This window comes from Euprymna scolopes, chromosome 22 (assembly GCF_053919585.1).
Source record: "Euprymna scolopes isolate OS-2025 chromosome 22, ASM5391958v1, whole genome shotgun sequence".
NCBI lineage: Eukaryota > Metazoa > Mollusca > Cephalopoda > Sepiida > Sepiolidae > Euprymna > Euprymna scolopes.
Window position 1 is genome coordinate 53,927,316 of NC_136503.1, and position 22,779 is coordinate 53,950,094.

Genomic DNA, 22,779 nt, shown 5'->3' on the forward strand with positions numbered 1-22,779 from the left:
AAATTAAGGCAAAAAAATCCATACAACTCTAATGTAAAAACTAATATACCAAAGGAATTTTAAAAAATAACTGAACAATCCTTTCAACAACTCCATAGATACAGCACTATATTAAATAAACATTCAAAAAATCTCAGTTTCTATTTAACCCATAGTTGGGACCCTAACAGGTACTACCACTCTGGGTCAGAATGGTAATGGCTCCACATTCTGCAAAACCCGCAAGCTGAGGTCTCACCATCGGATATAGTTTAAGGTCATATCTTATCGCTGAGTGGCTTCCGGGCCTTGATAAGTGGTGACCACTGTGTAAAAAAAAAAAAAATCCAGGATCACCAATATGAGAGACGACAACTCGACCAGAATGAAAACAAGAAGAATAAGAGATGAAGATGAAGAAAACAATGGCACACACAAGCATTACATTCAGCGATCCAAACAGACAGCAGGATTTCACAATACCACATAAAAATATCTTGCTTTTCCTGTGCTTTTCCTCCCCCTTTTTCCATTTCTTCAACTTAGACAATTATGGGACTTGTTTCAACTGAACACTAATTAAAACTTTAAAAAAACCTTTATACTGCATCTTCACTTGTTTGATAGCCATTTTTTGTTATCTAAAAATGTTCTTTATATCATCATGTATTTAATTTTTTCCTTCTTCTCTTTATTTCTCTCATTCTTTCTTCCTTCAAATCTAAAAGTCACAAACACTATGACAAGTCAGTACTGATCAACACAAAAATATACGATCCTATATACCGAATCATTTATATTCATTTTTTTTTGCTACCAACCACGATCTTGTTCTCCTTGCTCACAAATTATCTCCCTTGATCCATTCAGTTTTCACTACAAATGGATGTGACAGTTCTTCTATTCAGCCAGTCAGTCCACAAATATTGAAAAGTTAGATAATTATTTACTCATCTTATTGTACTTAGCCAAATAAAGAAGTGAATTGGTATTTGTCAAGGGGGATAGCTTTGACAAACCAGTTGTGTGTGCTTTGTTGAGCGTTCACCTTTATTTTGATGTAGGAATTGAAGCTTCTACAGACAAAGAGACATTCTGACTTTGAGACGGTTTTTACACTTTCACTTGGGAGTTCTCTCTTCCCAAGTATGCGTATTAGATAACGAGGGACAAATAATAATTGATCAAATAAAATGGTGGTTAGACGAACAGGCAATACGGCTAGCAGAATGATTGACGGACCCAAGGTTAAAATGCGACTCCAGTAAATAAGCAGTTGAGAATTTGACGTCATTTCAGAAGGGTATTGTGGCCTCTGTTACTGTTGCCAGCTTTCAACTTTGGTTGCAAAAAGTGAAATGAAATAATCACTCATTCTAATTACAGTAGAACCCCGAGATACGGCATTAAAAATTAGTAACAAAATACAGTAAATTATATAATACACATGTATAAAATCAAATAACATTATAAATAACACCGTAAGACGAGGCAAATACTGTAACTGGGGGCCAGAAAAACATCGTATTCCACAACCTGAAAAAAACGTATCCTAGGGCCACCGTATTGCAGGGTTCTACTGTGTTTCTGTCATTTTTCTGACAGTTGTACATTTGTAATTAAATACAACTAAGATATTAAATGTTTTTCTTTATTGATAACCCAACACAGTCCATGGTATATGTCGCTGGTTAGAATTAAAGTAGTAGGACCAGGAAAAGGAAGAGAGGGGAGATTAACTATTAGCAAAGTTATATAAGAAAAATGAATTGGATTCAATTTTGAACAGGTCACTCAGCATAAACAGGCTCTTTATTTGGATACCGCTTTCCTTTCAACTGCCACTAATCATTAGTGTTGGTATTATTAATTGGAATCGGATCATCAAAAAAAAAAAAAAATCGTAACTTTTTAGGGTATCAGAATCAGAAAAAGTTGTATCTATTTTTTAATGCTAAAAACAATTCCTTTCATTGTTCGTTTCTGTTTAAAAATTAATTTTTCAGGGTTTGTATTCATGATGAAACTAGCAGGGGCGACCGACCTTGCCGAGTCGTAAAATATGCTTAAATATATTTTGATTTATGCAGATTTCGTATTTGTCATTACAGAGCCAATTCTCTATTGAATATTATATTGTACCTAATATATAGTTGTTATTTCCAAAGATTAAAACGACTTGTATGCCATCAACTAGAATAAAAGTCAAAACAAACTGCTCCAGCCTCGTTTCCTACCGATGTAATTATCGAGATATGCAAGAACGTTTTAATATTAAATGAGTTGAATAAATGAATAAAATTTGGGCATGTGCAGAAAGTAAAAATATGTCGGCAAGTTTAAAATGAACATTTTGCATTTCAACTTATTATACGTCTGTACACGTTATTCATCCATCCAAACAAAGATTTTACTCGTTATAAATCATCTTTGGTGTATGAGTACTATTTTCTGTTGTTTTCAGTGTTATGTGACTAATAGTTTAAGAGTTCATCGGTTAAATATTTACACACAGAGACACACATAAATCTGTTTGATTCATATAAATGATAAATATTTATTGATTTTTAAGCGACCAGTAAAATTAAAATCTATAAATAAATCTAACAAGTAGATTTACATTTGCAAAAAATATACATACATGTTTTTTTGCAGAAATCCCCCTTTCCCTCACCAAAAACAGAAGACAACTTTATATTTAGAAATTTAAAAAGAATCCGAATTGGAATCCATGATTGTATTTGAATCGGGGGAAAATATTGGAATCGTCCCATCAATAATACTTATTATTAGATCACCGAAGTTAAGTATTGATGAGCCTTGCCAGTACCAGGGGGGGGTGACCTTTTCAGAATGCTAGGCACTGTATGCATTGCAGCAATGCATAAAAAAATTTCAAAGTTAGTATCTGAGGATGCATTTAAAACCACTGTGAAAGATGCACCCAGAGTAATTTTTGAAACATGCATATAGAAAAAAAAAAGATCTCTGATGAAAAACCTGAGATCTATTGTCTGCTCTGCCTTGTGGCAATCAACTGCACCGACTGAGGTTAGCAGTCGTTCTAGAAAGTGTGGATAATTCAACGCTAAGCTTTCAAGAATATAAACAAACCATCTGATATTTATTTATTTGCGGACTGTTATTCTCATCTTAATGGTTGTTGTTTCACGACGTTCAAAACAAATTAATATCCAAATTACGCATCTCTAAAAACGATTGTAGCACCGACGCTTGCTACATCACAGGCAGGAATTAACTCTCATGATTCGAGATTTGAAATCCATTTCGTTCTGGCTTGTCCAATCAAAAAGCAGCTCTGTATCACGTGACAAAGTATAGAAAAGGCGAAATCTGAAACCATGAACTCTTTCTCAACCTGACCCTGCCTGGGAGCAGACTTCGCCTGGGGCTTTGGCCCCAGACAGAACGTGAGTACAACAAGCTAACACTGGCTCTCTTCTAATTACCATTTAACCCTAACCCTAACTCACCCATGACAACACACAAACACGCTGAAGACTGTACCCTTTCTTTCTCCTGTAATCGGCTTCCTTTGCCCCGGCAACTACTAGCTATAAACATGTGCAGACTGAGCTGTTCTCTCCTCAACAAGCCGGCAATATATTAATTCTATCTCTACACAAGAACACTAACCCGTTTCTCTCTCGTACTCTTCTACTAACGCTACTAACGAAGATAACAAATAAAGTTGTTTATTAATATAGAATGAAACTCCATCTCGTTGTCTCATCTCTATACGATTCCAATAACAAAAAAAATCATCTGATGTTGGACAACTTAGTTGTCTGAATCTCACGCCTGGATTCAATGAGAGAGTCCATTATTATTATATTATTATTATTATTATTATTATAATTATTATTATTATTATTATTATTATTATTACTTGCTGCCAACGAAATACCATGGCGGTCAGTAGAAAGCATGTCCTTTGAACTTAACTCACAGGAATCCTCCGGATCTAAAAACTTAAGCAAAGAGAAAATAGCCTTCAGAAGATGGCACCGAATCAAGAATTTATTTTCTCCTTGGGAAAGTTATCGATTGAGTCTCTTCACTGGCGCCATATTAAGCATCTTTCCTGCTTTTCAAGTTGAAAATCAGGCCCTTTCAAATCAGCATGATTTATCACAAATGTTTGCGAAATGAAATTATTTTGCAATAAACTAATTGTTACACTGATGGGCATCCATACTTGTATTCTATACAAACAAATGGAGACAACAAAGTAATTGGTTTTAGTAGTTGAACCCAGTGCTTCATTTAACAATAAGCAAATAGCCTATTAGTCGGAAGTACTAATAGGATATTAGTGCTTCAGAGTGAAGTACTAATAAGCCATTAATACGTGTTTCCTTCCCCTATTTCCTCGTTTTAGCTGTACAAATGCCAAAGTACTTTTCGTTTATTATGCTTTCATTACTATAAAAGTGGCCCACTGTTATTTAAATCGATAATACGGCATCTTCTTTTGAAATCCTGTACATAGAGCAGAGAGCAGCTATCTATATGCTTAAATTATATTGCTATTATTTTTAAACAGTTTACAATGAATTAGTGTTTGGTGTTATTCATTTGTAAGTTTCTATATGTGTGCAATCGTTTTGTCGATATCAACAGGAATTAATTGAAGTCATTTAATAACAAGAAGAGTAAACGTTTCTAAAATATAATGTTCATGAATTTTAAAGGGAGTTAATTTCAATTCGTTTATGATATTATTATCGCTATAGGTGCAAGAAAGCCTTTTACTCCAATAGTTTCTTCCACAGAACTGCGGGTCTTTGGAACTCCCTTCCGGGATTCTGCTTTCCCAACTGCAATGATATGCAGAAGTTCAAGTGTAATGTTAACAAACATCTTTCTACTCTTCTACCCTCATAATGACCCCGCTAATAGTAGCCCCCTGCTTCAAAGTGGCACTGTGCCTTGTTTGGGGTGAAAATTGAATTAAAAAAAAAAAAAAAAATCTCTACTTTTATATAAAATCACTTTGTGTGTATGGGTTTCCTTCCTCATAGGTTCCAAAACGGCTGAACCTATCTTTTGCAAATTTCACACAAAGGTAATTTATATAGCTGGCAGTTTCCTTGGATATGGTTTTTTTTTTACAGGAATTCATCCAATAAGTATCGAAAATTGAAGAAATTCGATCCTAAATTCGTCTTTTTTTCTTATAGATAAAATAGAAACATTTTTTACAGGGGAATATTTTATATTACACCGGCCAAGGGAGATGATAAAATCTCAGCACATCATTTCTCCTAAAAATAATTTAAAAAAAAAACAATTATTGCTATCTGGCGATGAATCTCAGTGAGGGAGCATTCAACTACAGAGTCAGGTGTGAAATGGGGCCACTTGAATGTCGCGCAGTAATCCGGTTTTTGTATTTGAAAGGACGCACACCACAGGAAACTGTTGATGAAATGAAAGAAACTTATGATGATAATGCCCCATTATATGGCCTTGTAAAACACTGGCATCGTGAATTCAAACACGGCCGGAAGTCTGTGGAAACAGCTTCCAGACCCGGTCGTCCCCCACCTTCTGCCATTGATGAGCAATCTGTCCGTCAAGTTAAGGCTGCCATTTTGGAAGATCGTCGCATTACTATTGGCCAAATAGCCCAAGATGTCAAGATTAGTACAGGGTCTGTGGAAACTATCATTTATGACCATTTGCATATGCATAAGGTGTCTGCCAAATGGATTCCCAGATTGCTCACACCATTCCAGAAGCGAGAACGCGTCGAGTGCTCGAGGATGAATTTGGAGATGTGCCAAGAAGATGAGTCAAAGTTTTTCAAAAGATTGATTACACAGGATGAAACCTGGTTCCATCACTATGATCCAGAGACCAAAGCCCAATCAATGCAGTGGAAGCACTTGGACTCACCACCTCCTAAGAAGGCAAGGTTGCAGCCCTCCACTGGCAAGGTCATGCTCACAGTCTTCTGGGACCTGGACGGAGTAGAGATGACAGATTTCCTGGCAAAGTGTACTACAATTACAGGAGCCTATTATGCTCCACTTTTGAGGAAATTAAGGGAAGCTATCAAAATCAAGAGGCGGGGCAAGATCAGCAAAGTTACCCTCCTCCTGCAGGACAATGCTCCGGTCCACAACTCGCATGTCGCCAGATCAGAAGCACAGGCGTGTGGTTATGAAATCCTTCCCCATCCTCCCTACTCTCCTGACCTTGCACCCTCTGACTTTGACCTCTTCCCAGCCATGAAGTTGTTTTTGAAAGGAAAGCGTTTCCCAGATGATGCAGCTCTGATTTCTGAAGTCATATCGTGGTTGGAGGACCAACCTGGTGTGTTTTACAAAAATGGTCTCCAGAGCGGCATCAAACGATGGAAGAAATGCATAACTCTGAGTGGTTCCTATGTAGAAAAAAACTAATAACTGTGTCAGGTTTCGTTTCTCTACTGCTATGGGAAGTTGGTCAGGGGCATTACTTATTGCACGCCCCTCGTAAAATCAACACTGGCTAAAAATTGGAAAATCTGAATCAAACAATAGATTAAGAAAAATAAGTTATAAAACTATTCAACATCTACAAATGAAAAACAGTGCTCAATATCTGTAGAGGATAAATATTAAAAGTTGAAGGACAAATGCTAAATTTTATTCTGCTTTCAGAACAAAAGAATAGATTTTATCTTCCCGATAGAATGCAGAATTTTCTTAATTTGTATTTTAATGGTTTTATTGTTAATTTGTGTGCGCACTTTCAGCTGCATTATTATTAAGGTCTACTCACATAGGCAAAAGCACTCGGACGTTGCCTGGGATTGAATGAGGATCAACAAGTGTTTTTTTTATTGTTATCGAAATCGGTGAAATCGTCCATTTTTCAATCAAATCTATTAATTGCCTGCTCTAGTTGGGAACCCATCGTGGTGCACCGGGAGGAAATTCATATGCCACCACACAGTGACTTAGTCCACAATACGTTATAGTCTACATTTCATTGTAGATAACCTACTGTTGATTTCATAAAATATTTTCTTTATATATAATGGCCTGAATCAAAGTTTATTTAAAAGTCAAGTATCGTAGTTCAATTGTGCTTAAAACAGAAACATTCATTTCAAATGTGCTCCTGTCATATCAAAGAACCTACTGTTGATTTTATATGTTGGGCCTTTCGGCTTGTGTGTTAATAAAACTTCTTAAATGCACTTGTGATGTTAGGCTGTGTAAGATGTTAACTTTGGTCAAGATCGTCTGTTCCTTCTTTCATTAGATTTTTTTCTATTATCAATTAACGATACTTATCGAAGACCTCCTGATACAAAACTTTCCTAAGTACACTGCCAGATACATATAGTACATTTGTGTGAAATTTCATAAAAATCGGTCCAGCCGTTTTCGAGTCCATAAGGAATGAACTCCCCCCACACAATGTTCCATTTTATATATATATATATATATATATATATATATATATATATGTGTGTGTGTGTGTGTGTGTGTGTGTGTGTGTGTACAGGAAATAAAACTAAATAAATTGATATTATACAACGTCTATAAATTCACCATTAACAATTTTTTGGCATTGAATTTGAATTCCTGGAATTTACGTCATAAATTTGTTTATTTCAATTTACTATATAATAAGTTTATTTGACCTAAGAGGTTAAACATTGAGCTGATATAATACCTGCAGTATTTATGAATATACAATGTTTGACTTCACTGATCGTATAGATATTTTTCCCCACGTACACATATTTTATCGTTATAGACTTATCAGCGTAGCTAAACCTAGCAAGATTAAATAATTGACATACATTTTGAAAATATGAAAATTAAGTTACACAGAATCTTCGATGTTTAATCCCGTAAGGAATCCAACACGTAAGCTTCTGTGTAGCTTACTACTTAGCTCTATTCACATATTGATAAATATAAATACTGAAAATCGACGCATACAATATATCTTCTCATAACATTTTATCTTGATACATGAAATATATATTCAATGAGAAAAAACCCAAATTTCTGAAACTCCAAGGAATAAGGATAAGAAATCTGTTGTTACACTCCTTGTTTTTTGATCATTTGACAAAAATATTAATCCAAATTTTATTTTTTATCAAATGCCGTAGATAATCATATTTAAAAAATATAGATGTCGCTCCCTATCTAGGGGCATCATGTTTTTGAAAAAAAAAAGGTGCTTTTCGTTCAAAAGTATTGCAATATATATATATATTACACACACAACATAATCATGTTGACACACCGGTTCTCGTCAGATCACCGAAGTTAAGCAACGTTGAGCTTAGCTAGTACCAGTTGGGTGACCATTTGGGAATTCTAGGCGCTGTATGTGCTCTCCACTTATCTTGGCATTGTTTCCAATCGTCCTGAACCTCCCCTTTCCACTGGTATTTAACAACGCTGACTCAGGAGAGGCGGAGTTGAGGATTGCGCAACACTAGCCACAAAAATTCCACATGCAGGCATCCTTAGATTGGGTATCCATAGTCTGTCAAGACTGAAGGAGGCTACCATATATATATATCTATTCACATTTTCTCCTTTTAAAAATAAATTGCCTTTTAAAGGTTTATTAAATTATTTTATTTCTCCATGTTATTGGAATTTAAGTTTTTCATACTCGTTTTTCTTTTTCGTTAATTATATATTTTGCATATCATCGATTTTTCCTGACGAGATGTTGATCGAAGAAACTCTCGAGAATAAATTTCCGCTTTTATTTTTAATCACACACACACACACGCACACGTGTGTGTGTGTGTGCGTGTGTGTGTGTGTGCGTGTACGTACATGTGATTGTCTTTGTTGTCTTAAAAACCTATATCAAAATCCAATCTTCTGTATGTTCTCCAGTTTGCTAAATTGCTGAGGGAGAAAATTTCATCTGTAAATTAAACACGAATTTCAATAAATCGATAAAAATCTACATTCAATTGTACCTCGTCGCATCGATTATACATATATCTTAACATATGAAATAATAAAATTTGTTTTCTGTCTGTGTGTCTCCATAGGTTTCGTACTGCTCCAGCATCCACATGCCCCCCACACACACGTTATGCCACAGTCATACATCAATTATGAATCACGCTGCTGTCCCTGGTATGGTTTGCAGAACAAAAGACGGAGACTCTAAGCTCTGCCTTTTATCCTACCATTTCAAGTTGAAAATCAGTCTCTTTGTAATCGACATTGTTTATCGTATTATATATTGGAAAATGAAATTATTTTGCGATAAAATGTATGTTACATAAATGGACATCCATACACACAGGAAAAGCACAGAAAGAAGAATAACAGAGTCAGCGGTTTTAGTAGTTGAACCCAGTTCTTGACTTAATAAAGAAAATAGTTGTTTTTATAATATAAATACTGGCACAGGACTTCATGTGCATATTTTAAAATAAAAATCACTTTTTAGAAAACTAGCTATACGCCCGGCATTGGCCGGTCGTACAATATGCTTGCTATTTTAATTTATGCAGATTGCGTATCTATTATTTTACAATCAATTCTCTTTTGGTTATTATAGATTCCGAGGAATAATTTTCGCGGTGGACTAATTTGCAAAAGAAATTTTTAAAAAAATAATGAAAATGTCGTTCATCAAATTTCGAATTTACAGTATCACGTCAGCTGATATTTACGCTGGAAAAGTCACTTCTGATCAATGTTTTGTTTGAAAATACGCAATCAAAGAAATGATTTGCGGCGATTTTAAATGGTATTTTTTCATTTATCCTAAATTAATTAATAAGAACTCATTAATAAGAAAAAAAAAAAAAAACTAAAATAAAATGGTGAGGTACATGCGGGCTTGAACAAGGGGGTCATTCCATCAGTAGTCGAATGCTCTACCATTGAGCTATGATGAAAGGAAATTGGTTTTTATTAAGAAAAAAATTGTTGAGATTTTATTATTTCTCTTGGCCGGTGTAAAACGGCCTTATTTTCACAAGTAAACATACCTGTGGACTAAATCTGAAAAATAAATTAATAAAATAAAATAAAAAAAAAATTAAATTCGAAAACACAACACATAGGAAAATAATAGCGAGATTATCGGGTGCCATAGTAAACTTATTTTGTATTGAATTTTTTCAGCACCACGCAAAAATGGTATAATAGTAAGGCTTTACTTGTTATTGAAGACGATTAAATAAACATTAATGTTCAGCATGCTGATTTTACAACTTCTCTGAAGAAAATTACATCTGACGGAATATAATTTATACCTCACTAGAAGAATACGAGACCCAGAATAGGTAAAACTTATTTCCCTGGAGAGAACAGCTTTGCACCAGTTACAAAGATTAAAATCAAGATTTAATAATACTAAACTTTATGTCTAGAATGTTTATTCCAATTTTGATCAAAATCCATTACGTACATGATATAAATTCTAGAAAAATTTAAGGGGTTTTAAGAAGAGATTGAAATTCAGGGAATCTTAATCAATTGGTGTCTAATGGCTGAGTCACATGTAAATCTAAAATATTAAATTTTCAAATGGGAGGTTGTGCCCATATTATACCCCTGAAAACTCTTTAAAGTATTTCCAAAGAAACTCAGATTTGTCAGATATTTGGTTGGTTAGTGCAAAAATAATGTGTTTTTTTTATATATAGTGAAAAAACGATATTATTTGTGCACCGTCCTGGGATTTGTATTCTTCTAGTGATGCATAAAGTATATTCCGCATGGTATTTTCTTCAGAGAAGTTGTAAACGAATATTACTTGTCTCGGTATGAAGGAGATTATTTCAAAAGGGACCAGAGTTTCATGTGTGTACTATCAATAAAAGTGGCCATACGAAAAAAGTCTGGAAACTTATTTAAGGCACCTCGTCAGTTAGATTTAGTATAATAGTTAGGAAGTAAGAGAGAAAAGCTAGATGTTAGGAGAGCAAATTTTGGGCTGCCGATCGAGATGAAAAAAGGAGACTAAAAGCTGGGTGTTGGGAGATAAGGCATCTTAACCATTGTCCATGGGTATAGAAATTTTTATCATTACGTTTTTGGTTGGTGAATTTGAAAGCAACCTGAGAATATGTAATTGTTTACAGAAAGTAATTTTTATTTTTATTTTTTTAATTTTCTGAATAATGTTTTCCTTTGTTTGCTTTTTTTTCAAGCAATTAGTTGTGAAGTTGTTACTGCACGTCGTCCATGATGCAAAAACAATGCAACTTTTATATGTTTTCATGCACTCTGAGCAATCTCATATGCATATTTTCTAAATTAAGTCTTGGTTCAACCAAGCGTGACTTTTGGGTAAATTTGAGTTGGCAACAAAAAGCGTTATGCATGAATGACTTTCAATTAAAGCATATCAAATATGGAAAAAAAAAAAAAAAAAAAAAATGGAAAGATTTTGATTAGAAAAGCCGAAATGCTGTTCACAAAATACTGGACGATTTTTCAACTTACATTTAAAAACTAGATTTAAGCTGCTACTTTTTTATAGTGCTTCAGATTAAGAAAAAAAAATGTATATGTAATCTATATGAAAAAAATAATTTCTTTCGGGACATAATTTTGGGAGATATGAGAAGTCTTTGCTAAGATTCGAGAGACAATAGACAACGCCTGTAAATGTCTGTGCAGTTCTATTGTGAAGCAAGTGTTGCACAATCTTTCACGTAAGCCATTAATCTATTATATAAATCTCACCTATCTGTTTAAATGCATGTATGTATGTATGTTTGCCTACAACTTTCCAAAGAGGCGACGGATTTACACGAAATTGGTAATGTTTTGAAGCTCGACCCTTCAGACGACAAATATCGAAGAATTGGCTAAAAACACTAATTTCTTCACTCTTAACTAGGCACTTTTCTACGCGGAGGAGTCGCTTTTTTCGCTGTATTTTCGAAAGTCATCGCCTCTTTTCGATTGACTAGCCTTGATTTAAACCTCCGCCACTTCCGGTTTGGCGATGGACGTGACGGCAAAGACGTCACATTTTTTTTATCATGTTCTTTCCCTCCTTCGATGTACGGGTTGGAGCCTGCCTGCCTACTACCACTTTTTTTTCTTTGCTTAACACACACCTCAAAACACCCGGGTAACGCCGGGCACCCGGGCTAGTAATTAAAATAAATATTAAAAATTTAAGTTTTTATCTTTTTGCAAACAGACAAAAAGTTATAGTTGTTGCTCCATTCCAAATTGATGACTGAATATGGTGAGGTGCATATAGTTGTTGCTCCATTCCAAATTGATGACTGAATATGGTGAGGTGCACATTTGCTCATTTTTTTTATAAAATACTAATCCTTATTACCCCTTAACTGTGCATCGATCAAATACCATAATACTTAGTCCGCTGTACTTTATCATAACAAAGATTCATACAAAATTTTAGAAGATCGGCCCAGTAGTTTCTGAAAAAATTAAACGGGCGTACAGACAAAGAGAAATATAATATAGATGGATATAATTTATTGTAAACTTGTATGATTAAGAAAATTGCTTACAATGTTTCCCAAAAAAGCCGCCAATACGAATAGACCTTGGAAACAAGGGTCAACAATTGATCATAAACTATAAAAGCGGTTCTCAGAAATTCCATAATGAGCGTCTTGAAGATGAAAAACAGACGATAACGAATGTTTAAACTAATTATTAAATGAAACTTCTTACAAAGTACCAAAGGAATCTACCTTCAGGCCAAGATCATAGTGTAGTATCTGTTCTGATGTTTCATTTAAGTAATTAGGCCTTGGTCCATGTGGGGAAAACCTTTCATACCGAGACAATATTCATTTGGTTACTGCCAGAGTGCCCCTTTTTTTTTGGGGGGGGGGCTGGTTTTCACCCCACATTAAAAAAAAACGACCATGTGTCTACTTTGCTTTCATGGGGAAGCAAACAAACAAACCAAAGGAATGCTTAAGGCAATTGATGTCAGTATTCCAACAGTGTCCGACAAAATTTGGTGAAGTGAAAAAGCTTGATAACTAATTCCAATGATTAAATGTTTGTATCTGAAGTCGGTCATTATTTTCCGGACAACTTAATATTTACATATGCTTAAAATGTTTAACAATAAGCTTAAAAGTTAGTTAAAACAAAATCTCTATCATAATACGCTAATACAGTTGACGTTAAATTTGAACTCAACTCCAAAATCCAACTGTTCTCTTCTCACTGCACTTTCCACACTGACACCCAAAATAAAGACGGCTCTTTTATAGAGAGACCCAACCACATCTCATTTGCATACGCCTCCCCCCTCTCCTCACATCATGTGATCATCAGTCCATAAATACCAGGGGGCGGTCATTTTTATTTTCTGTTTATTTTTTCTTTCCTAACACTGGCCGCACGTTGCATGAGGTAAGGTTCTTTACTTTTAACCACAACAGTTTATGTTTGCACGCATGTTATCGCACGTTTTAAATATGAGATTAACAAAGATTGTGATTAGTGATTCATCCGATGATTTTAAGGTAAAACATTATAAATTTACCAATTTTAAAATGAATTGTTCCGAAATCAAAGTATGCCGTACCGCTGACTAAAACTACAATTATAACAGATATATATATATATATATATATATATATACATATATATATATATATATATATATATATATATATACTCTCACATTTTACTGCTGATTTAAAAAATAATTAACTGATACTTTTGTACTGTATTGTAGTAAATTTCCAATAACTATTTTCAGAATACGATTTTGAATCCTCTAAGCACTTATGGACGTTAGTAAAAACAAATACCTTAACAAAGACATTAACATCCGATGTTTCTTCTTTGTTCTTCTTGTTCATATAATAATATCAGGTTTAATAGATCCGTCTTCTAGACATATAACTGTAGGAATCGTAGTCATAGTCGATGGTGTGACATGTCTAACTTATGTTCCCTGGACTTGGTGCGGCATTCAAGATTAACATTTTACAGATCGTCATATGGATATATTTACACATTTCATTGTATTCCATTGTATAGTAGCCGAATAGTAGAACCTGACATCTCGATACCAAATGGCTCACATAACCTAATGGGAAGAAAGCATGGGAAGAAAGGCCCGGAAGAGATCGACATCCCAAGGATAATTATCAGAAATTATAATTTCGTAGTGATAATGAGAGCCTTGAAGATAAAGAGCATAGAGTCGAGGACGAAGTACTAGAGAAATGTTTAAATTCCTGACTAAAACTTTGCGACTTTATGTTATTTACTCAATGTAAAGATAAAGAAAGCTGAAGTATTAAGCTACTCAATTAGTACAGAAAGTTTATTTGCCAAGCTTCTCACTTTATATCACCAAAGCTTGTATCCCCGTCTGACCCCAATTAAAATGAATAGCTCTCATCTGAGGGAAGCACCATGCTTTGTCATTTTTCTGGGACTCATGATCTGAAATGAGATACGTATCAAATCTGTTGGCAAGGTCGCCGGAAAGATGGTCGAATCATTCTACTGCATCAGCAAATATCTCACACCTGATGCAGCAATCCTCTACCTGCATAAGAGCTAAATACGACCGAAGATGAAGTACTGTTGCAACATCTGAGGAAGAACTGCTCCGAGCATCCTTTCTTGCCTCGACAGGTAATAAAACGGAATTAAAAACTTGATTGGGGATGTCCTTTTCACCTTTCTGCTGTCTCTTTTGCACAGAAGAGATGTTGGGAGCCTCTCTTCTCTATCATTAGGTTCAGGGAAGATGCTCGACTGACCTTCACTATAGTTTCACCATGTAAGCTACAAACACTATCAGCAGTCTTCCTTACTCTCTATCTGTGCATAAATCTAAGCGAAAATTCAATAAACAGAGTTTTTTTCTACAACTGCTCATCTGTAGAACACAATGTCATGGAGCTGCTGCTCGGTCGATTATAACATAATTGTTTTCAAGTCTAATTTGAACAGATTCTTGAAGCGCCGTCCTCTAAAACAAATTAACATATCAAATTTTATTACAATATCCATTAACCCTTATCCTTGAGTGGCCTCTGAGCCATAATGAGTGGGGACTATGATGTTAACAAAATCCCTGAGTATATAAACCTCTAGATTTAACTTAACCGCATTTCTATCTGCTACTACTCAACTATATGCATTAGATTTATCTAATAATATAATTATCTATGGACTCGTGTTTCAACGTTATATGACTTATCAGTGTGGTTAAACCATGCTGATGAGCCTTGTAACAACGAAACATATGCCCATGGATAATTATAGTTAAAAATACTATTTATTTTTTTAAGTGGTTAATAATCTACGACTTTAAACGAGCATCTGTAGTGATGAGATGTTGCTTATTGAACTTTGTATGCACATAATCGCGTTCAAGTTAACATATCATCACAGACACTTATTTAGCTGTGACCTCTCGACATTGACAGGGAACCAGTGAAATCATTCTAATTTTAAATTTGTTTTCACGTTTTTTTGTAAACTGATATAGACAACAGAAATACAATGTTTTTGAGTTGTATTCCCTAATAAAAAGGTATGTTTTAATTTTCTTTTCTTTTGTCATAATTAAGAAATGTTTCCATAGTAACAGTTTTCCAGGTGGGACTACATCATTTTTTTTTTAATCAACTGTAGTGAAGTATATTATTACAGTGTCGATAACTTTGTACACTAATAACAATCACCCATGCATGGAGTATTGTTGATGCATCTATCACTGGTCTTAGACAGAGTCCAAAAAAATGTCTCCAAAGCTGTCAACCAAGCTTAACTACCGTCCCATCGCCACAATGTTGTATGTTTTACAAGTACTTTAATGGCACATACTCTGATCAATTTGTAGCACTTGTCCGCCTCACAACATATGTATCTCCAACTAACCAGACAAGCAGCAAATTTGACAGCTTTTACCTGTTAAGGGCCCTAGATGCCGGAAACCCTCCCATTCTAATAGTTTCTTCCTTCGCTCTGCTAGACTTCAAAATTATCTTGATGTTTCCTGCTTCACTGACTGTACTAGCATGCAGAAGTTGAAATGTAATGTGAATAGCCATCTTGCTGCTTAACTCCCTACGTAGTGCCTCTGTAGAAATGGTTCTAAATAGTAGCCCCTTACGTCCAACTTGCCATATGCTTCCTTTTGGGGGGGGTGAAATAGAGTAGACACAAAAAAGAAAATCGATAATCAGAATCAGTTTGATATGTCAGCTTATATGCTGTTTATGTCCAACTTCAAAATCACCGAAGTTAAGCAACGTTGAGATTAGTCAATACTAAAAGGAGTGACGATTTGAGAATGTATGTGCTCTCTGCTTATCTCGGCATTGTTTCCAGTCGTCTAGCACTGTTTTTTGTCACTTGACTCCAGCAGTGCCGCTCCAGGAGAGGTGTGGTTCGAGATTGCACAACCCTTATATCACAATTGCACGTGCAGCTCCCCTTATAGGGGAGTATCGATTGTCCCTTGAGACTGAACGGAGGCATCGATGTGTGTGTGTATTTCGGAAACAATCCTTTATTTAAATATTTATGAAGACAAGCTTAGTTTTTTTTTGTTTCTGTTTTTTTTTTTTTTTTTTTCAACCTAGATAGATCTTTGTGTTTCTGTATGACGTGTGCAAAAAAATGTTTGTAGCTAATAATTTATGGATTCAACTTCGGCTATTTTTAAGAATGAATTTATGTTTTACCCCTCTTTTTCTCTCACTTAAGCGAGAGAGAGAGAGAGAGAGAGAGAGAGACAAAGAGGGAGGGGTATTAAGTAAACGTTATTTATAATGAAGGGAAGAAAGAAAAACAGACTTCTAAGATGTTGATAGAAATAGACTAAATGAAAGATATGTTAAGGAGTAGAAGTGGATAGCATAAAGAAAAAAAAGAAAGCATAGACAGAGAGACAAGAAAAGAGATAAAGAAAGAAAGAAAGAAAAAGAATGAGACATAAAATAGAGAGAGAGAGAGAGAAAGAACTAAGAGAGAGAGAGAGAGAGGAAAGAAAGACAGAGGGGAAAAAAGAAATTAGAAAGAAAGAAGTGAAAGAGAGAATAGAATATTCACTGACTTCTTCAGTGAAATCAATATGAGTTCCATGCTCACACAATTACAACAATGATTATATAATAGCATAATGATATTCGAAAACGAGGCTACATCAAAGGAACGTCTATCTCATATGCTTGGCCAGAGTTGCCAGATTGGCCTTTATAAAGCCAAATTTCGTGGATTTAGCATTTTTGGAAGCAGTTTGGCTTTCCAAAATTATATTTGTCCTTTTTCAAAGTGTAGCGTACGGACTAACTAAGAAAAAAATAGGCAGAATATTATATAGAATAGAGAGAGATTGACAGTGATAAGATGTTTATATGAATGGAAAAAGAACAAGATTAAATAAAAGATATTTAAGACAAGAAACAGAAATCCATGGAGAGAGAGAGAGAGAGAGAGAGAGAGAGAGAGAGAGAGAGAGAGAGAAAGTAGAAGAAAAAACTAGGATTACTTTTAATAGGTTTCTTTGTATTTCTGGAGGAAATAACCTTAATATCTCTCTTGTAGTTTTATCTTCATGCTTTTTAAGGGAGCGTGTGTTAATTTATTTTTTCAGATAATTTAGAATTTTTCATGCTACCATAATTACTAATTTGAAGAGAACTTTTTCTTTTATAGAGAAAATGATAATGACACAAGCAAATTAGTCCAGTTGGTCACGTGCTTCAAAATATGCATACCCATCACCTAAAGCTATTATATCACCAGTTCTATATAACACCGAATATAGCGGCCAAGATTCATTAATCATCATATTATTATGTCGTTTGGTTTGTTTGTATGATGAAAAATCAAATTATTGTTTTATGTTGTTTAGGCAATCTCTAACAATTGCGCTCCCAAAACCAAGATGGCGTAAATGGATTCAGTTGATGCAAATACGAAAGTGAAGTCACAAAGCATGAAACGAAACACGAAACCATACAGAAACACCCCATTTCCCAAAACAATCCCAGTTTCAACATATCTTGTATTAATATATTTCAAAAAGGCTTCATAAAAAAAATTCTTAAACGTGGATGTGTTTTATTTCAAGAAATTGTTTGTGATTTGAGACTTTCAGTGCTATCATAAAACAATAAGAAATTTATTTTAATTATTTTTTTGCATTTTTTTAAAATAATATATATATTTTTTGATTAACATTAAAAAATATTTATTTTTTACATTTCCTTAAGTTATTTTTTTTTGTTTTAACACTTGTGTTATCACGAAACAAAAAAAAATAAAGAACATTTTTCATTTTTAAATTTCTATAAATGAGATCTTTTCGAAATTATATATTAAATGTATTAACACAAGAAGTGGTGAAACTTGGATAGTTTTTGGCTCGGGGTGTTTTGTGTTTTGTTTCATGTTTGGTGGCTTTCATTATGTATTTATTATACCAACTGTATCTATTTCCGCCATCTTTGTTTTGGGAGCACAATTATTAGAAATTGCCGTTATTTACTACTTTACAACAATCCCCATACATTTGGTACAATAAATTGAACAGAAGTTGCTAATTTTATACAAATAATTGGGATATAATGTTTGATTGTTTTGTTTAACCACATATCATATTTTTTTCAAGTTATTTAATGTCAAATCTGGTCATTTTGGAATGAAAATTCTTTATGCTTTAAAATCTTTATATCTTCAAATATTTTTTCATGCTGTTTGGTTTGGTTTGGTTTGGTTTGGATTGGTTGACTTTTGACTTATTTAATGCTGAATCCAGCATTTTTAAACAAAAAAATTGTTACTATGTTTTAAACTCTTGATATCTTCAAATATTTATTCACGGTACTTGGTTTGGTTGTTTTGTTTTATCGCATATAAACACTTTACAGATTATGCCGAATACAATAATTTCAGGAAAGTTTTTATACTTCAAGTTTATTAATTAGTAGATGTATGAAGATGAGCTACCAAGTTCAATCTAAAAAGGAAGTCCAAGAAGAAGAATATGGGAGGAAGCGATATGAATGAATTTGAGAAAAAAAAGGGATAAATAAAAACCTATCCAGAGATAGGTTAGTCTGGAAGTCAGTTTCTAAAATCAAACGCATGCCAGCATTTAAAATGGCCGGCAAACGGAATAGGCTGCTGCTGATGACGTCATCAGAGTTGATATATCACAAAAAAATATGAGCTCTTCAATTTATCACATAACTTTCCTATACAGAGTCCACATTACCATTATAATTCCCTAATTAATCATTACTGTATTACAAACGAAACCATGTAGCTTTCGATACGATAATAATAACCACGAATTGAAAAACCGAAAAACGCCAGGCAATATTTATATACGATTGCTTTGAAACTGAGAGTGTTAGCCCTGAAATATCAACATATATGTTTTGCATCTTTTTAATCTCTATACAAGCTAAGTGCAAGACATGTAGACAATTAAAACTTAAAATATGTTTTATTGAAAGAGAATATCATTTTTTTTTTCTCGAATTATGTATTTTTATTCTTTTGCTCTTTTATTGCTCCGGCCTACCAAACAGTCTTATATATCAAACATGCATACAGATTTACTAAATAGCAATGCTTCACACAAATTAACATAAAACATTTTTTTTTTATATCTGAAGATTATCATATTACTGTCCAAATTAATTTTTGTCAGGTGCGCGAGATGAATGCAATCCGTGTGCAGTAAAAAAAAAGAAAAGAAAAAGAAAGGAAAAAATCTAACAATTTGTTCCTGAATTTGATTTAAAACGCAACTACATAGTGAACTCATGCAGAAGTTGAAATGCAGAATAAAAGTTTGAAACTACTGCAGGGGAAAACGCATATGTAATTTATTACATTTAATAATTGTTCTCTCTCTCTCTTTCTCTCATATATATATATATATATATATACATATTATATATATATATATATATATATATATATATATATATATATATATATATATATATATATATATATATATATATATATATAAGGGAGGCGCCCGGCATTGCCCGCTCGTAAAAAAAGACAAAAAACAAAAAAAAAAGCTTAAATATGATATTTTGATTAATGCAGGTTTCGTCTTTTGGACCCATTATATAGTAATGATGTAAAAAGTTAAAAAACAAAGCAAAAATGACTCGTGCGCCGCCAATGAGAATCGAAACCGAAACGTTTAGCTTACAATTTATTTTTTCCTCTGCCGTTAATGACTGAGCTATGAAGATATGTTTGCTGCAAGGCTACAAATAATAATATGAACCAGTAACTACTACGTTATGCACTGTTGAAGTAAATACTGAAAATTATATATATACATATATATATATATATATATAAATATATATATATGAATTTGAATATATATATATATATATATATATATATATATATATATATGAATTTGAATATATATATATATATATATGAATTTTAATATATATATATATATATGAATTTTAATATATATATATATATATATATATATATGAATTTTAATATATATATATATATATATATATGAATTTTAATATATATATATATATATATATATGAATTTTAATATATATATATATATATATGAATTTTAATATATATATATATATATATATATATTCAAATTTTTTTTCACATTCACAATTTTCATTTTTATAATTAATAGTGTGTTGCTTTTAATATGATTTGCCATTTATTTCCGCTAAAGAATGTATAAATTTTCGAAAATGGATTAAGAATTTTTTTTTGCTGTATTGCCTGTTTGGAAAATTTGATGACTCAATAATTATTGTAACTTTATTTTTAATCATTTACGAACCGTAAATTCATTCATACCTATATATATATATATATATATATATATATATATATATATATATATATATATAGGTTGTTAATTATACAAACATTATCAATTACATATGTGCATAGATGTGTCAGTGGAATCCCAATTGAAGGATAACATTTCATCAGACCAAAAAACAAAAACAAGTGAAGCTTGCATAGTCTCCCGTGAATGCACAGTGAACAAGGTATAACAAAAATGATTAAGTTCAGCATTTGCCTCTCCCCAGCCCCTATTTAGCCCCCAAAAGTCCCCAGCGGACGTCAAATCCTGGTGAAAATGAACAAACGGTGTAGTTTTAGGCCTTAACTCATGTAAATTTGAGTTCTGCACCATGCAAAAAAAAGAAATGACTAAGTCCATCATTGTCCCATCCCCAATTTAGCCCCAAAAGTCCCCAAGGCCTTAAAATATTTAAATTTGAGTTCAGCACCATGCAAAACTGCTAAATAGACATAAGATATTGGACAAATTTGGTCAAATAGTCCCAAAAATGGAGTGTTTTTATTAGCACTAAAAGAGCCCCTGGGGCAGACCCAAGTGTTATCGTGAAGTATAGACAAACAATATTATATAGAAATCAGTTAGCAACAACTTTTCAGAAAGTTTTATAAAAATCCAAGGCATAAATTTCTTTTTTAATAAGCACAAAAGTGTCAATTTTAGCTATTCTAAGCTGAAAGACACCCCTAGGGGGCAACCGGAGTTTTCCTGGAAAATCTGTTCTGTTACTTTTTTTTACTCATATCATGTTTAATGTTTGTGCAAAATTTCAAAAAATTCCAAAGCGTAGTTATTGAGAAAAGTGTGAACGGACGAACGAGCAAGGCTGAATTTACAGGTCCACCCTCCTTTTGTCGCGACACCCAAAAATGATTAGAGAAACATTTGAAAGATCGGGCTACTTTGAAGTGGGCCACCCTGTATTTCGGGTTTACATTGATTTTGATGTATAGTAATTAATAATTAACCAAGATTAAATTTCAATTTCTTTTAAATTTCTTTGAGCTTAAACCTTATATTTTTGACAATTTCTAGAACGAAAATAATATAATGGATTTTGGTCAAAATTTGATTAAGGAATCTAGACATAAATTTTAGTCTCATTATATATTCATTTTAATGCTTGTAAGAGGACATGAAAGTAATGCAAATCTGTTCTCTTTTGTGCGAGGAATTCATTTTACCGTCCGAGCTGATGTGCTTGCGAGGTTTAACAGAGTAAATAAGATATCCAAACAGCAATCGTTTGTGTTAATCGCAATTAACAAGGCCTGAGTAGGTTCCGTTTAGTAGTGTAGTCATTATTCAATCCAGAGAAAAGCAAGTTTTCTTCCCATCATGCAGAAAAGAAAAACTCAATCTGAAGTTAACTCTAAATCTAACAGAGCATGGATACATGTATGGCAGCTGTATGCAAATGACCGAGTCGTGTGCGAGATGACGTCACAACGAAGAAGAAAAAAACAATAGATATAAAAAGCAGAACGTGTGCAATCAGGTTTTATTCAGAAAAGTACCTGGAAATAAATGTCACTGTTCAATCGAAAAAAAAAGTGAGTCGAGTTATTTCTTATAACTGCACGCCTGTGGAACTCTCTCCTGCGTGCCTGTTTCCCACCTGACTACAACTTGGATGTCTACAAGTCCAACAGATGAACTGCCCCCTTAAGTAAGACACTTTATCAAATCTCCAATACTAACGATTTCTACGACACTATTACATTGATTACCGTACACACAATAACACTTATCCCCGAGTGGCTTCCGGGCCTTGATAAGTAGTGACCTCCATGTAAAAAAAAAGAAAATCCTTGTTTTGGTTTCTTTTGCGATGGAGTCTACAACGTGTTGCATCCTTACATGTTAACACATGTGTAAACATGTGTAACATTAAACAAAGACGTGTTATATACAACATGCTAGTGATGATCATGATCATCATCATCATTAACAACCGTT

General features: G+C 33.5%; 1 pseudogene; it reads left to right on the plus strand.

The window, feature by feature from the left end:
* The first annotated feature begins 8,232 nt into the window (after nucleotides 1-8,232).
* LOC145244255 (5S ribosomal RNA) lies at nucleotides 8,233-8,349 on the plus strand (annotated as a pseudogene).
* Nucleotides 8,350-22,779: the final 14,430 nt, after the last annotated feature.